Here is a 21,053-nt window from a genome sequence, read left to right on the forward strand (position 1 = left end):
GCCAAAGGAATTTTTAGACAGTAAATATGGTTTTCATTCAGAAATGACATTTATTTTAAAAATAAATGTTAAAAGAAAGTGAAATTTTTCAAACATCATCCTTTTTCATTCAGCGAATGTACAAAGATTTTTTTTTTATGAATATTCTCATCCTCTTTTCATGCTGTTTGCTTTGCGTTTTGCAAACACGATTTGCGTTTTGCACTTTTTATGCTTTTTTTTTGGCCAATTTGTTTGGCATAATAAAAAACGCAACAACCAACAAACATTTTATACTTACCTGCTCTATGTAATGGTTTTGCACAGAGCAGTCCTGATTCTCCTTTTCTGGGGTCCCCTTGACGCTTCTGGGACCTCCTGCCTTCAGAGTGCCCCAATAGCAAGCTACAAAGTATAGTATAGAGTGCCCTGATAGCAAGGTAAATAAAAACTTCTTCTGCCTTTGGAACCACTCACTTCCTGCCCAGGACTACATGTCCCATGAGGCATTGCTCCTCATACATTCACATTCACAAGTTCTCAGGCACTTACTGACATGTATGGCGGGTGCACTGACCTGTATGTGTGCTTTGCTGTGTCTTCTGACATGTATGGATGGTGTACTGACCTGTATGTGTCCTGCTTTGCATTTCCTGATATGTAAACAAATAATGCATTCAGTATGCAGGCCAACTAAATCGGCTGACCAACTAATCGATTGCAAAAATAGTTGACAACTATTTTCATAGTCGATTCGTTGTCGATTAATCGATTCATTGTTCCGACCCTACTTTAAAGCATTCACTTCTTTGAAGGTTCTTGTTTTAGGCCTTGTTCACTTAGCTTTCAGCTTGTAGAAGAGCTGTTTACAGTAAGCTTTTACAAAGCATTTGCAGGGCTTTTGGGCAGCGTAATTTTTAAGAAATAACCTTCTTCAATTTGGGATTTTTAAACCCATATCATAATGGGAATGCTGACTGTCACTGCCGATCATCTAACTGGGAATGTACATCGTGATTTTGATGATAAATACTGAGGTTATGGCAGCAGCTAGCTACCCCAGTATAGTTTTTTCCCTTAGGCGGCCAGCATTCCGATAAATGTGACGTGGGGGATTTGCCACAGGATCACTTTAATAGGTGAGCCCCTTCTCTGCTCTATGCCCTTGGAGGACCGGATTGACCTCCGATGTCACTTCCGGGTTCACAGGCAGATAGACAGAATTTATATTTGTTATTTCAGTCAGAGAGTCTTGTGATAGGAATAAAAATTATCAAAAAAAAAATAATAGTAAAGGGACAGTGTGGAAAAAAAAAAGTAAAATAAGAAAAAAAAAAAAAATTATAGCTTCCCATCCCTCCATGCTCGCGTGCAGAAGCGAACGCATACCTAAGTCATGCCCGCATATGTAAATGGTGTTCAAACCACGTAGGTGAGGTATCGCCATGATTGTTGGAGCGAGAGCAATAATTCTAGCGCAATACCTTCTCTAACTCTAAACAGGTAACCTGTAAACATTTTTAAAGCGTCGTCCATAGAGATTTTTAGGTACCATAGTTTATTGCCATTTCACGAGCGTGCGCAATTTTAAGCATGACATGTTGGGTATCTATTTACTCGGCATAATATTCTCTTTCACATTATACAAATTCTACAATTGGGCTAACTTTACTGTATTGTTTTTCTTTAATTCATTAAAGTGTATTTTTTCCAAACAAATTGCATTTGAAAGACTATTTTATTCTCTAGGGTCTTTGCAAAAAAAAAAAATATGTATGTTTGGGGGTTTGAAGTAATTTTCTAGCAAAAAATATTGATTTTTACCTGTAAACAACAAATGTCAGAAAAAGGCCTGGTCTTAAAGTGGTTAAAGGGAGAGTCCTCAGTAGCACTTCTCAAAGCTTTTTGAAAGTCTTCTAAAGTCTATCAGCAGCTTGTTTAGCCATTTCACTGGCTGAAACATTTTTTGTACCCATATTCAATTGCACGTTTTAGGCCTGAAGATTACTAGAAGGCCCTAAAAAAATATATATAATTTTAGAAAGCAGAGATGCTGAAAAATGGTGGCAGGTGCATTTTTTCACATTTGTTAATGTTTTACCACTTCAGCCCGGAAGGTTTTACCCCCTTAATGACTAAGCCATTTTTTGCGATTCGGCACTGCGTTGTTTTTAACTGACAATCGTGCGACACCGTACCCGAATACAATTCATGTCCTTTTTTTTCCCCACAAATAGAGCTTCCTTTTGGTGATATTTGATCACCTCTGCTGTTTTTCATGTTTGCGCTATAAAAGAAAAAACAGAGCGACAATTAAAAAAAAAAAAAAACATCAATATTTTCTACTTTCTGCTATAAAAAAACTCCCAATGAATGAATTTTAAAAAATCAAATTTTTTTTTATCAGTTTAGGCAAATTTGTATTCTGCTACATATTTTTGGTAAAAAAAAATCCAAATAGTTTAATTGGTTTGCGTAAAAGTTATAGCGTTTACAAACGACGGAATAGATTTATGGACTTTTTTATCTTTTTTATTTATTTTTTATTAGTAATGGCGGTGATCAGCGATTTTTATCTGGACTGCTACATAGTGTCAGATTCGTCCGCTGCAAAGTGACACCTTTTGTGGACCAGTGACATTAATACAGTGATCAGTGCTAAATAATATGCACTGTTACTATATAAATGACACTGGCAGGGAAGGGGTTAACACTGGGGGTGATCAAGGGGTTAAATGTGTTCCCTAGATGTGCTTACTAACTGTAAAGGGGGATGGACTGCTGTCTGCCTCCCGCTGTGTCTAATCACAGGGGAGCGCGAAAACCGCGTGCACATAATCACGTAGAGCTACGTGATTATGCGCAGCCGAGCCGCCCTGCCACAGTAAATCTGCGTGGGGCGGTCGGCAAGTGGTTAACAAATCCCTATATTTTCACGTGGGCCCCCTCCATGGAATGGTTGGACCATCGGGTATCCCTCGGTTTTCCTTGCCTCTCAGGTATACTAGGCCCCCCCCTCAGCGTACCCCCCCCCCCTCCCATGTCAGGTTCCTACCTCTGGGGAGCGGATATATTGCGGTCGCTGTGGCGGTTCTGCTGGGGTGGGGTGTTTCCCTGGTGGGGTCTCCTTCTGGAGGCCCTCCGATGCCTTTTCTCTTACGTCCTCTGACAGACGCAGCTGTGAAGTTTCTTCGCTGATGGGTTATGTGCGCCCTCTTCAGGAGTAGCTAGGCAGTGAAAGCTTTCATAAGGCATGCCTTTTAGGGGCCGTTCCTATCCACATGACCCCAGACACACCTGCTCATAGAATCTGTTTCTTGCTGCCTAGCTTAGGAGTAGGACCTAGGTTCCCTGCTGGGACTCCGGTCTCAGTTTTTCTTTTAAGAAATGTTTATTTTATTTTAAGAAATGTTTGTTTATTTTTCTTTACTCACTATCGCTAGCTAGTATCAGGGGATCCTCCCAGGTGAACTACAAGCGACAGCTGGGCTGAGGTTTTGTACTGGATAATCTAGATCCTTACAGTCTCCCAGCCTGGCCAACGAGCATGAGCAGGTTGTGGTCCTCCCAGGCCTCGCCACGACAGAGCCCCGACGGATGGGGACGAGCCTGCGAACAGATGCTTTCGCCGGGACGCCTCAACCTGGAACGCCCTGAGTTGCAGCGTACCCCTCTTGACTGGCAGCTCAGGGTGGGAGGCGAGCTGTATCGGAGCGGAGCCCCATGGTCCATGGTATTGTGAGTGATGCAAACGCCCCGTGTCCCTGGGACAGATGCCTGGGGGGAGCTGTGGCCCCCTCCTGGGGATAAAAGGCCGTTGTTTACTAAAATATCCCCCTGGCCTGACAGGACGGGTCCTGCCCTCCCTGCTCCCGCTGGGGGCACTATAGCGTCTACTAAAGCCTGGGGGAAGGGGTGTGACAATGTTTCCTTGTCCTGGGGGGGGGGGTCCCTGTGAAGGCCTCATTCCCTGGGCTCCTGACTGCTGGCGCCGTTTTCGGCCGCCATTTTAAGTGTGGGCATCAAGCTGCATCTCTGAGGGCAGCAACCATTTTCTTTGTCTCCCTGAGTGTTTGGCGCAATTTTGGGGCGCCATGTTAAGTGTGGGCTACCGCGATGTATGGGCGGCAGCCATTTTCCCTGAGCTTCCTATACTGTAACATTAGGCATTGTTTTGTGTTAGCCTGTGTGTTCACAGGCACTGCCCGACCTTGTGATAAAAACAAGTTGCTATGCAAAAAAACGGCCGATGCTCCCTCAGTACTCTGATCAGAGCATGATGTGGTTGCCACGGACACTGCTCTCCCTGAGGGATCCCTGTCCTCACATTTGGAAGGTGAGGAGGATGAGTCCTCCTTGGCTGTGGCGCCAGACCAAGCTTTGATGGAAGCACTGATTGAATTAGTGAGGGAGACGTTGCATATAGATGATGAGCCCACGCAGTCAGGACAGCGGGTTGTTTTTAGCTCCCGCAAAGCCCAGAAGTCGGGTCAGGTTTTTCCTTGTCCCGAAGATTTTCACGATATCCTGAATGAGCAATGGCGGTGCATTGAGCACTTTTTAGTGCTGTTATCCTTTTGCAGACTCAGTATCCAATAGCCTGACGGTGTCACCTAAGGGGGATTACACTGTTTACAAGTTGAACAACTTCACTGTGGTGCCATTAGAAGACTCCCCGGTGTTTAAGGACCCGGTTGACAGGCGCATGGAATCACTTTCCCGCCACCTGCACTTGTTGGCAGGTTCGAGTCTTAAACCTGTTTGCCTCCGTCCTAGTTCTCAGACGGTTACACAATGGATCAAGGTGCTTAGGAGCAACTTGCTGGCTGCGCCAGCCTCTCTGAATCTCCTTGAGCTCATGGCTCAGGTGACCCATGACATGATGTACCTGTGTAATAAGGCCATGGACGAGGCTCCTCTGGTCGCCAGGTTGTCTGCGGTGGGGATCGCCATACGCCGCATGGTGTGGCTGAAATGCTGATTGGCGGACCAGGCTTCTAAGAAGGCCGTGTCTGATTTTCCCCTTTTTGCTTGAACACCTTTTTGGGGACTCCTTGGATGTACTACTCAAGGGTCTAACTGGGGGTAAGAGTACTCTTTTCCCCCATTTCGCAAAGGTAAAGCACCTCGCAGTATGCAGGGATCTTCCTTCCAGGCTCACCGGAGGCTTTTTACGTGCCTTTGGGGCGCAGGAAAAAGGCAAACCATTCAGAGCCTCCGGAGAAGACAAGACTTGGTCGAGTGAGCCCAAGGCCGGTAAGTCCGGTGCGAGGAAAACTCCTCCTCTGCATGGAGAGACACCCTCACTCGGTTCAGGGGTGGGGGGACGTTTGCGTTACTTTCGGGAACCCTGTACGTCTCTGACTCCAGAAAGATGGGTTCACAAATTGATTCGTACAGGGTACAAGATCAAATTTCTGTCTCACCCAGCATGTCCCGGTTCCTAGCGGGACAGGTTTCGAGGTTTTTTTTTTTTTTTACTCAAACCTGCCCAGGAAGGAGGGCAAGATGTGTCCAATTTTAGACCTGAAGTCGCTAAACCACCTCGTGCGGGTGCAGAAGTTTTGAATGGAATCCGTCCGGTCGGTGATGGCGTCTTTGCTCCAAGGAGATTTTCTGGCCTCCATCGATTTAAAGGATGCTTATCTGCACATCCCTGTTTACGAGGGTCTTCACCAAGGTTTTGGCCTCAGTACTAGCTTTGCTGCGCAAAGGAGGGGATTGCGGTCCTCGGTTAGCTGGAGGATCTCCTGTTCAGGGCGAGTTTGTGTGCCACTGTCGGGCGACTCGCCAGGAGTTCGGGTTGACCATCAACTTCCAGAAGTCTGCATTAACCCCGTCAGTACGTCTGAATTATCTGGGCATGGTCTTGGACTCCGCTCAAGTGAAGGTTTTTCTCCCAATGGAAAAAAACTTCTGACTTTGCAGGGCGAGATCAGGTTCCTTATGGACAACAACCTCTCCTCCCTGCAGACCTACATGAGGCCTCTGGGGCTGATAGTGTCGGCCTTTGAGGTGGCCCCGTTTGCCCAGTTTTACACAAGCCCTCTACAGCAGAGATCCTTGCAAATGGAACAAGGATCCGCGGTCCTTTGACAGGATGATGTGTCTAGCCATCTCACGAGGTTGGAGCTATCGTGGTGGCTTCTGTCACCTGCTCTGTGCCAAGGCGTCATCGGGATAGGACAGCCCCTAAAGGCATGCCTAGTGAAAGCTTTCACTGCCTAGCTACTCTTGAATAGGGTGCACATAACCCATTAGTGAAGAAACTTCCAGAGCTGCATCTGTCTCGAGACTCAGAGAAAATTCTTACAAAAATTTGATTTTGTCTGCTGACCCATCCCCCCCCCCCCCCGGGTTCTGGAGACCGCATGGTGCGCCGTGGGGGCCGCCATTTTGCTGTAAACCTTTTGCTCTGCATTAATGTAAAATGTCATTGCAATGCATGAGCAGCTGTTTTTTTGTTCCCAATAGAAATGCATGGGGCAGCCATTTTCTTGTAGTCCACAATCGCTGGACAGCAAAGGGAGACATTAGACATGACCCAAGTGCTTTTCCACTTCCTGTTTCATATTCTTTCTGCTGCACAGAACGTTCCTGGAAGCCGCCTGCTCGGTTTGATAATGTGTTTGGGGTCCCTTTGTAGGTATTCTTCACACTGCTCACAGACTGTGTTAGGCTGGGACTTGCAGTACCGCTAGTGCAGCGGTGTTTGCGTTTTTTGCAACTTTTTAAAGTGACACTGCATCTTTTTATTTTCAGTGTAAATGGAGTCCCAGGACAAAATCTCACCTACAAGACCCCCTTAGTGCGGAGGTGGAACCCTGGGTCGCAGCCCTTGTCGGCTTTTAGCAGTTTTGGAAGGCCTGGTGTCAAAAGTGGATTTAGTGTTGAAAAGTACCTCTAGCTGTAAGTGCCCTTTGCTTTCGCCTCCCTCTATAGTACAAGAGCAGGTTCCAGCCTCTACCGTCGGACAGGTTCTTCCTGTACAATCTGGGCCTATCTCCAGACCGGTTAAGGGATCTACGAGAGGCGGTACAAGATCTGCTGTCACAAGGGGTGATTATGCCAGTTCCCTCTCAGGAACGCTTTCAAGGGTTTTATTTAAACCTGTTTACTGTGCCCAGGAACGAAGGCAAAGTATGTCCAGTACTGGACCTCAAGGCTCTGAACCGGTTTGTGCGGGTACAAAAGTTTTGAATGGAGTCCATTCGTAGTGGCGTCCCTACACCAGGGAGACATTTGGCCTCCATAGATGGCAAGGACCCATTTCTACACATCCCTATCTACGCTGGACACCAGCGTTTTTCTTCGCTGCGCTATAGGAGAGGAGCATTATTAATTTGCGGCGTTACTCTTTGGTCTCGCCTCCGCCTTCAGAATCCTTACCAAGGTGCTGGCCCCAGTGTTGGCATTACTGCGCCAATGGAGGATTTCGGTACTGGGGTACCTGGACAATCTATTGAGGGCGGACTCTCATTCAACACTGTTGGGCGACTTGACAATCACTGTCCAAACACTGCAAGAGTTTGGTTGGAACATCATCAGTTTAAAAAAATCCACCCTGATACCTTCACTGGGATTGGATTATCTGGGCCTGGCTCTGGATTCCACTTTGAGGGTCTTTCTTCCCCCAGACAAGCTGCAGAAGTTGCAGGGGGAGATCCGGTTGCTGTCCTCTCTGCAGACCTGCTTGCGGGCCTTGGGTCTGATGGTATCAACCTGCAAGGCAAGTCCTTCCTTCTGTTGTATTGCACAGTGGTAACCATGGACGCCGGCCTGTCAGGCTGGGGAGGAGGTCTGGGGAGGCTCTGCGCCAAGGGATCCCGGACAGTGGAAGAGTCCAAGCTGCCGATAAATATCTTTGAGCTCAGAGCGTTAAAGCTTTGCCTGAGTAATTGGACAACTTGTCTGCAAGGTTGTCTAGTCCGGATTCAATCGCACAATGGCACGGCCGTGGCATACATCAATCACCAAGGGGGCACCAAGAGTGTCCTGGCGGCCCGGGATGTGGCTGATATTCTGGATTGGAAAAAACAAATTGAAAAGGATTAAAAGAGGTGTATGGAAGCCAGCCAGTCCCCAGTCTGATGTACTCCAGTCTGCCACCAACCAAGTAGACCTGTCTCATGATATATATAAAGAACAGGGGTTTAGTTGACACGCATTTGCAAACGCATGTGTAAGCTGCAGAGCCACGACACGGCACCCTGTTTTATCTGCAGTCCTAACACTTTAAATTTGAGTGTCTCCACTCTGGGAGCACATGGCTGCTATTGGATGGATAGGAGGCAGGTGAGAGGGAACAGCCCAAACTTCCCCCAACCCACCTCCATCCATGACTGGTCTAGTATCTCAAAACTCTAATAGCAATGTTCTTAAGATGGTACAAACTGAAAACGACCAGCTGAGAAGCATAGACCTCCAACCCCTTGGTGGATGCAGTGTAAAACACCATCTTAAGAACCTTGCTATTAGCGTTTTGAGGTACTAGACCAGTCATGGATGGAGGTGGGTTGGGGGAAGTTTGGGCTGCTCCCTCTCACCTGCCTCCTATCCATCCATTAGCAGCCATGTGCTCCCAGAGTGGAGACACTCAAATTTAAAGTGTTAGGACTGCAGATAAAACGGGGTGCCGTGTCGTGGCTCTGCAGCTTACACATGCGTTTGCAAATGCGTGTCAACTAAACCCCTGTTCTTTATTTATATCCTGAGACAGGTCTACTTGGTTGGTGGCAGACTGGAGGGTGAGTACATCAGACTGGGGGCTGGCTGGCTTCCATGCACCTCTTTTAATCCTTTTCAATTTGTTTTTTCCGATATAGGGATGGAGACGCTGGGCATACCTGCTGGTGTCTCACTTAAAGTCCCACATAGCCCACATTGTCTACGAGATTCTGGATTGGGCAGAGAGGTTTGTTCCAGCTCTCTGCTGTGCACATCCCAGGTGTGCAGAACTGGCAGGCGGATTACCTGAGGAGTCAGGTGTTGGATCAGGGGGAGTGGTCCCTGCACCAGGAGGTGTGCTCCTTGGAGACTTCCTCTCAGGGAAGATCTGCTCTCTCAAGGGCCGATCTCCCATCCTGCTTTAGTCGCTTGCTTTAATGACGTGGCTGTTGAAAGCCAGGTATTAAAGGATAGGGGGTCTTTCTGACTCTGTGATTCCTACACTATTGAAGGCCAGTAAGTTTACTTCCAGAAATCTCTATCATCATACGTGGAAATTATACATTTCATGGTGTGAATCGCTGAAAGTGCACCCTCGCTTGTTTTTGGTAGTTAGGGTTTTGACCTTTCTTCAAGCAGGGATTGAACAGCGTTTGGATTTAGGCACTATCAAAGGCCAAGTGTCGGCCTTGGTTATTTTTTTTTTCCAATGTCCTTTAGCTACGCATGCCCTGATCCGCACTTTTATTCAGGGGATGCGTCATATGGCTCCTCCAAGGCGATCCCCTCTGCCTGCGTGGGATCTGAATTTCATATCTGTTCTTCAAAAACTTCCTTTTGAGAACTTTAGGGAGATTCCTCTGCTTACTTTATCTCAGAAGGTTGCCTTTTTGGTGGCTATCACTTCTGCTCCCAGGGTATCTGAATTGGCGGCGTTCTGCTGTTTCCCTTTTCTGATGGTCCACAGAGATAAGGTGGTACTTAGACTTAATCAGTTGTTTCTTCCTAAGGTGGTTTCTGATTTCCATTTGAATAAGACATTGTGCTGCCTTCACTCTGTCCTAAACCCAAGCATCCCAAGGAAATTGCTTTGCATACTTTGGATGTGGTTCGGGAAATTAGAGTTTACCTGGGGGCTACTGAATCTTTCAGGAAATCTGACTCTTTTTGTCCTTAGCAAAGGACCTCGTAAAGGATTGGCTGCGTCTGCTGCGACCATATCCAGATGGATCAGGCAGACGGTGGTTCAGGCATATTCACTAAAGGGTCAGGTTGCTCCTTTCCCAGTGAAGGTGCATTCTACTCGAGTGCGGAGTGCCTCTTGGGCTTTTCGCCATCAGGTGTCAGTGATGCAAGTTTGCAAGGCAGCAACATGTTCGGCGGTGCACACGTTCACAAAATTCTACAAGGCAGATGTGTTGGCATCTTCGGATGCCTCTTTTGGCCGCAAGGTTTTGCAGGCTGCTGTCTAAGAGAACTTATTCCTCTTGAGGGTGAATGTTTTTTCTAGATTAGTGCCAGTTCCTGATTAAGCTACTTGTTACCTGGTTGGCTATGTTTAGCCTTGGGGAATTCTTCATTGCGTTGTTTTTTCCCACCCCTCATGCAATTACTGCTTTGGGACGTCCCAATGGTCAAGAAGATATGGAGCTGCGTCTTTCAATGAACGATAGAGAAAACTGGATTTTTAACTTACCGTAAAATCCTTTTTTTTTTTCTGAAGTTCATTGACAGACGCAGCTTCATATCTTCTGGACCATTGGGTTATGCTGCCCCCCCCCCCCCCTACAGGAGTAGGACACTAGGCAGGAAAAAACTGATGTGCAATAAAAATCTGCAGATGTGTACTCACTTTTTTATATATCGACTGACATTCAGAAAGACTGCTAATACTGCGTGAATTGGGTTTTTATTTTTTTTCTATTTAATGGGATCCCAGACATTTTCAACTTTATTTCACCCCATATACAACTTTGGGACTATCCTTTTAATTAATCTTATAGGTGCTGCTGGATTTTTGGAAGTAATAGATCCAAGCAGCTTTTACCAGGTTCACACTTGTTTCAGAACTAAGTAGATGGTCTCTAGACATGTTTTGAGTATACAGTAACTTTACTAGATTACAAAGGATGAACATGTCACCATGCTGCATTTTTAAAGATACTGCTTAGCAGGGCACTTTTATTGTGTGCTGGTCATTAATCGCTTACTGCTATGGCAACATGATTAATGAATGCGAAAGGCTGCAGATGTGTAAAAATTATTATTTGGCACTCGTGTAAATTCTGTGAAATGCATACAGAAGAAAAAGTTTGTTTCAAGAGCATTTCATAGAGCTGCTCAGATCTCTTACCAGAAAAGCCCATTACTGGCACCAAAAAATTGTACCAACTGACCACTTGTTTCCGAGGCCATATATATGCTCGAAAGACAGCAAATGGCTAATCAAATGTTTCCCAACCTTTTTTCAGTTATGAATCCATTGATAATTATGCACAACCTTGAGGTACCCCATTCTAAAATGTAAAAAACGAATAGTTTTACATCATGCAGGAACATCTACACACATAGTACCCCCCAACGTTGGAGACAATTTATTCTTCCAAAGCAAATACACCTTTACACACTGGTACTGACTAGTATTCCAATGTTTCTTTTCAATTTCTCTCCCTAAAGGGCTGTACACACAGGCCGCATATCAGGTGGCATCGGCCGGTACAATAGAAACCAACAGACATTCAGCTCGCGTGTACGGCAGCCGGTCTGTAGCAGGGGCATGATCGAAAAAGATCTGCCGATTGTCATCTGATCCTTTGGCTGAAAGCCCTGACTGGTGTGTTCTGACGGGGGCTATCCCCATGTCGGAACACAATAGCACAGCAGGGGAGATCACTGTACAGTACTAACATTGCATAGTTAATACAGCGGCTCCTTCTGAGCGGTCCATTTTTTTTTTTTTATGTTCAGCCTGCTGGGTTGAACGAAGAAAAAACTAGTAGTGTGTACAAGGCTTTACTAAGCTAATGTGATCCCAGTGCCGACAGAGAAGGGTAAACGAGATGCTGTTCAGGCACCAGACGTTGTCCTTAGTTGTCCTTATCAACCAATGGTTGGCTGTTGGGATACTGGCAGCTAGGAGGTTGTATAGATGCACAATGAAAACACGTGGCTTTGCATAACTAAATGGCAGGTTTGATCCACCAGCTAGCTTGTATGCAATTTTTGGGCAATTTGTAGGCATCTTGCCAAGGCAGCCTTGAAGAAACCTGATAGGCACCCTGGTTGAAATAGATTGGGTTAACATGCCAATTTCCAGTTAAAAGGGAGTATTGGGTTTGGTGTTATTGCCCATTGCATAGGTGGATGCAGCATCGGTCCCCCGGTGCCGATCGTTCGATTCTGACAGCTCCCTGAGCAGAGAGCTGCTAACTGTCATACTCTGCGCTTTCTTGTGATAACAACCAATGAGGCTCAGCGGCCGTTATCCTAAGGAATGGGAGGGGACCCTTCTGCTGCTCTGCCTGGGTCTCCCGTCCCACCAAAAGACCCAAGAGAGCAGCCTGCACATCCGCTGGCTGGCCAGAGTCCTCAACGAAGCCAGGTCTCTGATGAAGTAACCCGAAAGCGACTTCACAACATCACTTCCGATTTACTCAGCTGCCAATGACGCTGATTTAAAAAAAATGACCGTATTCAAAAACCCAGATTTTGCAGTTTTTTGAATACTTTTAAGTGCAAAGGAGGGATTTGGGGACCCCAGATCCCTCCTTAACCACTTAAGGACCGGCTCTGACACTTGTTGTTTACAAGTTAAAATCAGGTTTTTTTTTTTGCTAGAAAACTACTTGGAACCCCCAAACATTATATATATATATATATATATATATATATATATATATATATATATATATATATATATATATATATATATATATATATATATATATATATATATACACATTTTTAGCAGAGACCCTAGAGAATAAAATGGAGATCGTTGCAATATTTTTTATCACACTGTATTTGTGCAGCGGTCTTCCAAAAGCAATTTTTTTTGGAAAAAAAAAAATCACTTTTTCGAATTAAAAAATAAGAAAACACTAAAGTTAGCCCAATTTTTTTTCTATAATGTGAAAGATAATGTTACGCCGAGTAAATAGATACCCAACATGTCATGCTTCAAAATTGCGCACGCTCGCGGAATGGCGACAAACATTGATACCTAAAAATCCCCATAGGCGACACTTTAAAAATGTCTACAGAGTTACCAGCTTAGGGTTACAGAGGAGGTCTAGGGCTCAAATTATTGCTCTCGCTCTAATGATCGTGGCGATACCTCACGTGTGGCTTGAACACCGTTTACATATGTGGGTGGGACTTGCGTATGTGTTCGCTTCTGCGCGAGAGCTAACGGGGACAGGGCGCTTTTTTATTCCCTATTTATTTTATCATTATTTATTTTATAATTTTTTATTTTTACATAGTTTTAAAAAAAAAAAAAATGTTTTGATCATTTTTTTTCCTATTACAAGGAATGTAAACATCTCTTGTAATAGAAATAAGCATGACAGGACCTCTTTATTGTGAGATCTGGGGTCAAAAAGACCTCAGACCTCACATCTACACTAAAAAAGAAAAGTCAATTTTTTTCATGATGAAAAAAAATTGTCTCTTTAAATACGTTGCTAGGAGACAACATTTGACGTTGCTCCGGTCCTCCAAGACCATAGAGTCAAGTGAGGGCCATCTTGCCCTCACTCGACTTCCTTCCTGTGAGGAGCGTGGACCGGATCGTTCTCCCCGCTGCCGGCAGGGGTCCGGTAAGCAGGGAAAACGGCCGGGAAGCGCAGATGGGGGCACCTTGCCCGCTGCAACGCAAGGGTGTTCCTGCTGGGACCACCCTTATGTGAAAGGCCCGCTCGCCGTTTCAGAAAATACTGGGGTTATGGCAGCTATCTGCTGCCATAACCCTGGTATTTAATGTCAAAGTACTGACGTAAATCGACAGTGGGCAGTCCAGAAGTTGTTAAAGAGTACCTGTCACTGCCTATTAATGTCACAAGGGATGTTTACATTCCTTGTAAAAGCAATAAAAGTGATAAGATTTATTTATTTATTTTTTAAAAGGAACAGTGGAAAAAAACATACATTTTTTTTTTTAAGCGCCTTTGTTCCTGTGTGCTAATGCGCCAAAGAAAACACATAGACGAGTCGCGCCCGCAAATGTAAACGGTGTTCAAATCACACGTGAGGTACTCCTGCGATCGTCAGAGCAGGAGCAATAATTCTAGCAAAAGATCTCCTCTGTAACTCTAAACTGTTAATGGTTAAAAGTTTTTAAAATGTCGCCTATGGAGATTTTTAAGTCCCGTAGATTGTCACCATTCCACGAGTATGCACAGTTTTTAACCGTAACATGTTGGGTATCTATTTACCGTATATACTCGAGTATAAGCCGACCCGAGTATAAGCCGAGACCCCTACTTTTACCACAAAAAGATGGGAAAAATCATTGACTCGAGTATAAGCCTAGGGTGAGAATGCAGGGCGGCGGGCATGGTGCAGGAGAATGCAGGGTGACTGGCATGGTGCAGGAGAATGCAGGGTACTGGCATGGTACAGGAGAATGCAGGGTACTGGCATGGTGCAGGAGAATGCAGGGTACTGGCATGGTGCAGGAGAATGCAGGGTACTGGCATGGTGCAGGAGAATGCAGGGTACTGGCATGGTGCAGGAGAATGCAGGGTACTGGCATGGTGCAGGAGAATGCAGGGTACTGGCATGGTGCAGGAGAATGCAGGGTACTGGCATGGTGCAGGAGATTGCAGGGTACTGGCATGGTGCAGGAGATTGCAGGGTACTGGCATGGTGCAGGAGATTGCAGGGTACTGGCATGGTGCAGGAGATTGCAGGGTACTGGCATGGTACTAGAGGATCCGGGGTTGTGGGCATACTACAGGAGATGCAGTGCTGTGGGCATGGTACATGTGGACCATGCCCGCAGCACTGCATCCCTCGTAGTGTGCCCGCAGCCCATGGCAGGTAGTGAAGCTGTTTCACTTACCTGTTCCAGAGGCGCCTTCATTTTAAAAATGGCGCCGCCCGGCGCCGACACGTCATTGCGCACGCGCCGCCGCCGCTCGTATACTTTCGGCTATTCCCGGCCTCTCCCGAGCGGCGCCGGGAATAGCCGAAATTACACGAGCGGCGGTGGCGCGTGCGCGGTAACATGTATGCGACGGGCGGCGCCATTTTTAAACCTTAAACCCGTCGGAGAGGACATTTTTTTCCTTGACTCGAGTATAAGCCGAGGGGGACGTTTTCAGCACAAAAAAATGTGCTGAAAAACTCGGCTTATACTCGAGTATATACGGTACTCGGCGTGACATCATCTCTCACAATATACCAAAAAAATGGGCTAACCTTACTGTTTTTTAGGTTTTTTTTTTTTTGTTTTTTTTTTCCTTCAGTGAAGTGTATTTTTATTTCAAATTGCATTTGAAAGACCAGTGCCCGAATACCGTGTGACGTAACATTTTGCACCGACTGCCATTTTATTCTCCAGAGTCTCTTCTAAAAGATAACTATATATATATATATATATATATATATATATATATATATGTATGTATGTATGTATGTTAGGGGGTTCTAAGTAATTTTCTAGCAAAAAATACAGATTTTAACTTGTAAACAACGTGTCAGAAATAGGCTTGGTCCTTAAAGAGGTTGTAAACCCATATATATATATATTTTTTTTTTTGTAACCTGAAAGAGAAAAACATAATGAGCTAGTATGCATCGCATACTAGCTCATTATGAAATACTTACCTCAGAACGAGCCCGCGCCGCCCGCTCACCTGTATGACGGGCGACATGTCCATCTGATTGGCCAGAGCCGCGCACGGGAGCCGACGGTCACGGCACGGGACTCTGAAGGAACGCCACCAGCGGCCGTTCCTTCAGAGCGCATGCGCCAGTGACGTCACTGGCTGCATGTAAGGTAAATATCTCCTAAACGGTTCATGTTTAGGAGATATTTACAGTACCAATAGGTAAGCCTTATCATAGGCTTACCTATAGGTAAAAGTGTCAGAGGAGGGTTTACTTCCTCTTTAAGTGGTTACGTACCGTATTTATCGCTCCATAAGACGCACCTGACCATAATACGCACCTAGGTAGAGGAGGAAAACCAGAAAAAAAATATTCTGAACCAAATGGTACTTCTGGCAGGTATTGCTGGCTGGTACTGCTGGCAGGTATTGCTGGCTGGTACTGCTGGCAGGTATTGCTGGCTGGTACTGCTGGCAGGTATTGCTGGCAGGTATTGCTGGCAGGTATTGCTGGCAGGTATTGCTGGCAGGTACTGCTGGCAGGTACTGCTGGCAGGTATTGCTGGCAGGTATTGCTGGCAGGTATTGCTGGCTGGTACTGCTGGCTGGTACTGCTGGCAGGTATTGCTGGCAGGTATTGCTGGCTGGTATTGCTGGCTGGTATTGCTGGCTGGTATTGCTGGCTGGTATTTCTGGCTGGTATTTCTGGCTGGTATTTCTGGCTGGTATTTCTGGCTGGTATTGCTGGCTGGTAATGCTGGCGGGTAATGCTGGCGGGTAATGCTGGCTGATACTGCTGGCGGGTAATGCTGGCTGATACTGCTGGCGGGTAATGCTGGCTGATACTGCTGGCGGGTAATGCTGGCTGATACTGCTGGCGGGTAATGCTGGCGGTTAATGCTGGCGGGTAATGCTGGCTGGTACTGCTATGTACTGCTGGCAGCCAGGTAATACAGGTGGGTATTTACGGTACACAGTAATTTTCTTGTAGGTCTGTGGTGTGCTGAGCCCGGGCAGAAGCACGCGGCTGCAGTATAAAGCAAAGCCACTGCTTCCTGTGTATGGCTCCTCCTGTCACAGGTGGGAGTGCATCTGATATCACTCCGCCTGTGAGCCGGGCCTATACAGGAAGTAGCGGCTGCGTTCTACACGGACAGCTGAGCCAGGACACCACTGCATCGGGGAGACTCGGGGACACCGCAGAGAGCCTCGAGGATACTGCCCAGTACAAAACATGAAGGAATATTTAATCAGTATTCGCTCCATAAGACGCACATACATTTACCCCCATTTTTTTTTTGGGGGGGGGGGTGCGTCTTATAGAGCGAAAAATACAGTAAGTCTGTCATAATGTGCTAGTATGCGGTGCACATTATGACTTGAGCTGCCCCAGGGCCTATTTTTTGTGGGGTTTTTTTTTTGTAGACTTTACTACCGCTTTAACCATTTAAGGACCGGAAGGTTTTATCCCTTAATGACCAGGCGATTTTTTGCGATACAGCACTGATCAGCGCGACAGTTGCGCTGTCGTACATCGGTTTCCCCCACAAATAGAGCTTTCTTTTGGTGGTATTTGATCACCTCTGCGATTATTTTATTTTTTGCGCTATAAACAAAAAAAAAAGCAACAATTCTGAAAAAAAATCACTTTTTTACCTTTTTTGCTTTAAAACATTCCCAATAAAAAAAAATAAAAAATCTAATTTTTTCATCATTTTAGGCCAATATGTATTCTGACACATATTTTTGGTAAAGTTATTGCATCTACAAACTAGGGGAAAGATTTGTAATTTTTTTAATTTTTTTTTTTTACTAGTAATTGCGGCGATCAGTGATTTTTAGTGGGATTGACATTACGGTGGACAGATCGGACACCTAACTGATATTTTTGACACTTTTGGGGACCAGTGACATTACTACAGTAAGCAGTGCTAAAAACGAGCACTGTTACTGTACTAATGACACTGGCAGAGAAGGGGTTAACACCCGGGGCGATCAAAGGGTTGAAAGTGTGCCTAGGGGGTGCTTTCTAACTGTGTGGGGGAATGGGCTCCTTGGATGAACACACAGACCTGTGTTCCTAAATAGAAGGAACACAGGGATCCCTGTGTCCATCACAGACAGAACAGCGGTCTTCTGTGTTTACATCGGCAGACCACCGTTCTGTCTCCATGGGGAGCGATTGCGTTGCCCGGTGGACATCGCGGATGCCGTACCTGCTGATTGGCTCCCCTTCTAGCCAATCTGCGCACCCACACTAACTGCTACACAAAGCAACGTACATTTTAGAAATGTGGATTGTCCTATTCCTTTAAACCCCCTTTTCACAGGGTATGTAATATGCACATATGAATCATTGGCTGAATTATAGCAGCCGTTGCAAGTCTGAACTGAGTCATTGTCAGTACCGCTTCAGAAAAGCATAGACACAGCTGGGGCATGACTCATTATTCTAGGCCCAGAGAGCACTATCCATGAATTAATTTGTGGTGCATGGGGGATTCAGCTTAATGACCTCATCCCAGCTTTCAGATATGAAAGGGAGGGACCATTTGACCTTGTAAACTTTTGGCTGCTTCTCTGATGGCATCATTTGGATAAATTGTGGACATCATATTTGCATTGCCAGGAGCAGGAACAAAATTGGAACTGTATATAATACAAGATAAACCAGACTGCTTCAAGGACAAAACTCCTACATGCAAATGATAACATACAGAGTGAATTTTAATTCACAATGACTCACATAATCTGATCAGTTAGCGATTCGCTAGTTGCTATTAACCACTTAAGCCCCGGGAGATTTTACCCCCTTCCTGACCAAGCCCTATTTTGCAATTCGGCACTGCGTGACTTTAACGGACAATTGCGCGGTCCTGCGACGCTGTACCTAACAAATTTGACGTCCTTTTTTTCCCACAAACAGAGCTTTCCTTTTGGTGGTATTTGATCACCTGTGCGGTTTTTTTTTTTTGATCATGCGCTATAAACAGAGCGAATTTTGCAAAAACAACAATATTTTTCATTTTTTTTTATATGAAATTCCCCCCCAAAAAATGTAAAAATCAAACTTTTTTAACATTTTTGGCCAATTTGTTTTCTGCTACATATGTTTGGTAAAAAAAAATCGCAATAAGCGTATTTTGATTGGTTTGCGCAAAAGTCATTATGTTTACTAACTAGGGGGAAAGATTTTTTGTCATTTTTGTTGTTTTTTTTTTTTTTTTTTTAACGAGTAATGGCGGCGATCTGCGATTTTTTTTTTTTTTTTTTGCGGGACTGCGAATATGCGGCTGACAGATCGCACCCTTGACTGACATTTTTGACACTTTTGGGGGTACCAGTGACATTACTACAGTAATCAGTGCTATACATATGCACTGTTACTGTAAAAATTACACTGGCAGGGAAGGGGTTAACTTTATTGGGGAAGGAGGGGTTAAGTGTGTCCCTAGTGACATGCTTCTTACTGTGCAGGGATGTGGCTGTTTGTGTAACAGCAGAGATCTACGATAGCAGGACCGCATGATCTCTGCTGTTACACAGGGGAGAATGTCAGGCGGCTTTGTTTACATTAGCCGCCTGCCTTTCTCCCTCTATAACTGACGATCGCGAGTGACTGGCGGACATCGGGTCCGCCGGTCACTCGCGCTGAGGTGTCCGTGAACAAACGGGGGCGGGAGCGCGCCTCTGGCGTTGCACGCTCACCCCCTATTGGCTCACAGGCTAGTGACGTACCAGTACGTCACTTTGCCTGCACGGGGCTGACCACTGCAGTATATGTACTTGCGGCGGTCGGCAAGCGGTTAAATATAAGCGCACAAAATTAAAAAATACTTGCCTCCAGTTTGTGGATAATGAAACTGGAGAGAATTTAGATCCATTTTAACTAGGCATATAGGGACAGTCACAGTGCCTGTCTCTGTAATTTGTGTAGCAGAACCACATATTTGCCGCCACTACCCCTTTCTCTTACGTCCTCTGACAGTCGCCGCCCACTCATACAGTCTTCACTTATGGCGACTGTCGGAGGACTCCGAGAAAGGAATTTTACGGTAAGTTCTTACAAAAATTCAATTTTCCTTCCCACTTGTCACTGTTTGTTAGGGTTGCTGTTGGCGTCAGTCGACAGCCTCCAAGCAACCCATGGTGCTGGGCTGAACTTGATGTTTCCTAACAATTATGATATTTATAGCACATTTTACATTCTTTATAATGGATTCCATTTGTCAAAAAGAAGCACCAAGCATCTTTCAATTAAAGTGGACTCCTTAAATATCACACTTCAGAGACACTAGTTCCCCATCATGTCCACTCTTTCCTTGTGATTGACAGTGGGCAGTGGTTGGATTCTGTCACCCATAACAGGCTGTCTGTGGTCTACCTGACATCTGTCAGTCACAGGGGGAGTAGACCTGATGAGGAACTAGTGTCTGTGAATCTGCAGCAGGCTCCGCCCACCCATGCCTTGGTGCTGTCCTGCCTATGTGATCCCTTTAACGGCAAGAGGAAGCTCAGCTGCATTGAAGGCAGATTAACCATATAGACACTCTGGTCTCTGTGTACTTTTGTGCACACTACATGTCCCAGATTCATGTAGCTGTTTTAAAACTGGTCAATGAATCTGTCGACCACACCAACATAGTTACATAGTTACATAGTGAGGCTGAAAAAAGACACAAGTCCATCCAGTTCAACCTATGATGTGTGTGTGTGTTTGCTTTTAACCATACATTGTATACCCCTGTATGTTGTGGTCTTTAAGGTGTCCATCCAATAGTTTTTTGAAACTATCAATGCTCCCCGCTGATACGACTGCTTGTGGAAGAGAATTCCACATCCTTACCGCTCTTACAGTGAAGAACCCCTTACGCACTTTAAGGTTAAACCGCCTTTCCTCAAGTTTTAGTGAGTGGCCACGTGTCTTATTGTATCTCCTTTCTCTGAATAGTTTGTTCCTTATGCTAGGGTCGCCAGTACAGTATTTGTACATTGATATCATATCCCCCCTCAATCGTCTCTTCTCCAGAGAGAATAGGTTCAGTGCTTGTAGTCTTTCCTCATAGCTGATGTCCTCCATTCCCCTAATTATTTTTGTTGCCCTTCTCTGGACTTTCTCCAGTTCCAGCACATCCTTCCTGAGGACCGCTGCCCAGAACTGGACAGCATACTCCAGATGTGGCCGGACCAGAGTCTTGTAGAGTGGAAGAATAATCTCTTTATTTCTGGAATGAATCCCCTTTTTTATACAACCCAGTATTCTGTTGGCTTTGCTTGCGGCGGCTTGGCATTGCATGCCACTGCCAAGCCTGTTGTCTACCAGTACCCCCAGGTCCCTTTCCATCCTAGACTCACCCAGAGGTTCCCCCCCTAGTGAGTAGCTTGCTTTCTGGTTTCTGGCCCCCAAGTGCATTACTTTACATTTTTCTACATTAAATCTCATCTGCCATGTAGTTGCCCACCCCGTTGTTTTGTTCAGGTCTGCTTGCAAGATTTCCACATCCTGCATTTGTTGTGTGTCGCACCTTTTGAGTAACTATGCAGACCAAGAAATTTGGAGAAAAGTCCAACTCT

General features: G+C 45.5%; 1 protein-coding gene across 2 annotated transcripts in view; it reads left to right on the forward strand.

The window, feature by feature from the left end:
* The window catches only part of TBC1D12 (TBC1 domain family member 12), a 287,846-nt gene that overhangs the window by 97,598 nt on the left and 169,195 nt on the right, over positions 1 to 21,053 (forward strand). The gene's annotated exons all lie outside the window — the stretch shown is intronic.

Source organism: Pelophylax lessonae, assembly GCF_965119305.1.
Source record: "Pelophylax lessonae genome assembly, chromosome: 9".
Lineage (NCBI taxonomy): Eukaryota > Metazoa > Chordata > Amphibia > Anura > Ranidae > Pelophylax > Pelophylax lessonae.